General features: G+C 35.9%; 1 pseudogene; it reads right to left on the minus strand.

The window, feature by feature from the left end:
* Positions 1-749: 749 nt before the first annotated feature.
* Positions 750-3,734, minus strand: part of LOC109396652 (elongation factor 1-alpha 1 pseudogene) — a 10,631-nt pseudogene continuing 7,646 nt past the window's right edge.

Below are 3,734 nucleotides of genomic sequence, written 5' to 3' on the forward strand. Positions count from 1 at the left end.
GGGTGCTTTTACTTTGTTTATTGTTTTCAATTAGTGACTTAGAGCAATCAGGCTAAGGAATGCAAAAAATAAAAAATAAAGACTGACTAATTTTATGGATTCACAAATTCTGAAATAAAAGTAGCTTGGTTTTAAGTTAGAGATGTAATGTACGTGCATTGTTTAAAAAATTGGAAAACAGAATTTTAGAAAAAAACAAAAATCACCTGTAATAATCAAGAAATATTGCTATCGATTGATTATCTTCAGTCATTTTTCTATATTTCTATATATTTATATTTATCCATGTGTCTACATATCTTCATTATCTTTTGATGTTGTGGGATGATCTTATAGGTATAGTTTTCTATTTTGTTTTTTACACTGAATTGTTTTTTTCTCACTAAAATTTATTTTACTGGGTCTTAAAATTCTATGATAGATTTTTGATCAAATTATTTCCATTAAAAATACTGATTTAAAAAAACTAATAACTTAAAACTGTCACAGAAAGAAACCCAAATGATCCACGAAACATCCTTTATTTCCTCTGAACGTTTTACCTTGCATAGTTATCATTAACTGCACTTTTGCTATTAAAGTTAAATGGCCAATTGAGACAAACAGTTCTGAGATCTTCCACCACTGATTAAGAAAGTCATTAGGGACAATATTCATTCAGTCTACTGAGTTTTATGGGCAGACTTGGTGACCTTACCAGTTTTTGCAACCTTCTTGTTCACTGATTTGATGACACCCACAGCCACGGTCTATCTCATGTCACCAACAGCCAAATGATCCAGAGGAGGACAGTCACAGAAGCTCTCAACACACAGGCTTTCAGAGAACCATATCAACTATGGCAGCATCACCAGATTTCAAGTATTTGAGGCCATCTTCCAGGTTCTTACAAGAATGACCATCAACCTTCTCCTTCAGCTCAGCAAAATTACAAGTGATGCGAGATGGTTGACCATCCAGCACAGGTTTATAGCCAGCACTGATTAGGCGTGAGTGGTTCAGGGTAATCACCTGAGCTGTGAAGCCAGCTGCTTCCATTGGTGGGTCATTTTTACTGTCACCAGCCACATTGCCATGACGAACATCTTTGACAGACACATTCTTGACAGTGAAGCCCACACTGTCCCCAGGAAGAGCTTCACTCAAAGCTTCATGGTTCATTTCAACAGACTTTACTTCAGCTGTAATGTTGACTAGAGCAAAGGTGACCACCATGCTGGGTTTGACAACATCAGTCTCCACTAGGCCCATGGGGACAGTACCAATACCACCAATTTTGTAGACATCCTAAAAGAACAAACCCAACGGGTTGTCTGTTGGATTAACTGGTGGCAGAATGAAATTCAGAGCTTCAAGCAGCATGGTTCCACTGGCACTGCCATCTTTACAGGTGACTTTCTACCCCTTGAACCAAGGAATGTTTGTCCTTGGTTCCAACATGTTGTCACCCTTCCAGCCAGAAACTGGCACAAATGCAACTGTGTCTGGGTTGTAGTCAATTTTCTTAATGTAGGTGCTGACTACCTCAATAATTTCCTCATTATCTCTCTGGCTGAAGGGTGGCTCAGGAGAATTGGTTTGATTAACATCAACAATTAGTTGTTTTATAATCAGTGTGTAAGCCAGGTCTGCCCAATCTTGGAGATACCTGCTTGAAATTCACCAACACCAGCAGCAACAAACAGGACAGCAGAGTCAGGCTGAAGTGTGCCTGTAATCATGTTTTTGATAAAGTGCCTGTGTCCTGGGGCATCAATGATGGTCAGATAATACTTACTGCTCTCAAATTTCCATATGGAGACAACAATAGTTATACCATGCTCATGTTCAGCTTTTAGTTTATCCAAGACCTAGGCATACTGGAAGGAGCTCTCTCCCATCTTAGCAGACCCCTTTTCAAATTTTTTGATGGTCCTTTTGTCAATCCTGCCACATTTATAGATCAGATGGCCTGTAGTAGACTTGCCTGAATCTACATGTCCAATGATGTAGATGTTAATGTGAATTTTTCTCTTCCTATTTTGGCTTAAATTTAGCAATCGTTTTCATGGCATCTGTGTTCTGGTGGCAAACCTGTTGCAAAAAAAGCTACACTAAAATTATTTATGGAGAATTTCCTCATATTAATTAATTTTAAAAAATGGCCAACTCTAGTATAAGCATTTCACCATATTCTTATATGGGGGAATTTTAAAGGATTTGTAATTATTTCCTTTGTCATCAATTCCATGATGAATATATTTGAATAATCTTTGACTGCATTTTCAATTATTTCCTTATTATAGTAACTATGTAGAGTTCATTAGAATCCACATTCTTGTAGGTAAGCTGGATTTTATACTCCAAGGTAAAAAAATTTACCATCTTCCTATTTTGAAAGCCAAGGTAATTAGGCTGGTGCCTCTGAAGGAATAGAATCTGACATAATGTCTTTCCACCTCTTAAATTCCATGATTCTATGATTGTTGGCTACTCTTGGAAGTTTTCTAAAGTGGAATATATATATAAAGTGTGTATACACACACACACACACTTTAATGTGGATAATACAACTTAGACTAGAATAGGATCCTACAGAAATTAATTAAAATTTAAATGTCCTTAGAGACCAATATCTCTGATGAATACAGATGCAAAAAGCTTAAACAAAATTCTAGCAAATCGAATACAACAATGCATTAAAAAAATTATACATCACGACCAAGTGGGGTTCATCCCAGGGGCACAAGGATGGTTCAACATATGCAAATCGATCAATGTGATACTCCACATAAACAAAATAAAGGACAAAAATCATATGATTATATCAATAGGTGCAGAAAAAGCATTTGACAAGATACAACATCCATTAATGATTAAAACACTTAATAAAATGGGTACAGAACAAAAATATCTTAAAATCATAAAGGCCATATATGACAAACCCTCAGCTTATATCATAATTAATAGTGAAAAACTGAAGCCCTTTGCTCTACATTCAGGAACATGACAGGGCTGTCCCCTATCACCACTGCTTTTCAACATAGTATTGGAAGTCCCAGCCAGAGAAATCAGGCAAGAGAAAGAAATATGAGGCATCCAAGCTGGGAATGAAGAAGTTAAATTGTCACATTTTGCAGATGACATGATGCTATATATAAAAACCCTAAAGACTCCACCAGAAAGCTATTAGAAACAGTAAACGAATACAGTAAAGTTGCCAGCTACAAAATCAACGTACAAAAGTTCATTGCATTCCTATACACTAACAATGAAACATCAGAAAAAGAAATAAAAAATAAATAATCCCTTTTGAAATTGCAACAAAAAGAATAAAATACCTAGAAATAAACTTAACCAAGGATGTGAAAGACCTATACACTGAAAACTATAAGACATTTTTAAAAGAAAATGAAGAAGACACAAAGAAATGGAAAGACATTCCGTGTTCATGGATTGGAAGAATCAACATAGTTAAAAAGGGCCATATTACCCAAAGCAATATACAGATTGAATGTAATCCCCATTAAAATCCCAATGGCATTTTTTAAAGAAATAGAACAAAAATCATCAGATTTGTAGGGAACCACAAAAGACCCTGAATAGCCAAGGCAACCCTAAGAAAAAAGAACAATGCTGGAGGTATCACACTCCCTGACTTCAGCTTGTACTACATGGCAACAATAATCAAAACAGTATGGTATTGGCAGAAAAACAGACACACAGACCAATGGAATATAATTGAGAACCCAGAA

This window comes from Hipposideros armiger, unplaced genomic scaffold (genome assembly GCF_001890085.2).
Source record: "Hipposideros armiger isolate ML-2016 unplaced genomic scaffold, ASM189008v1 scaffold_531, whole genome shotgun sequence".
NCBI lineage: Eukaryota > Metazoa > Chordata > Mammalia > Chiroptera > Hipposideridae > Hipposideros > Hipposideros armiger.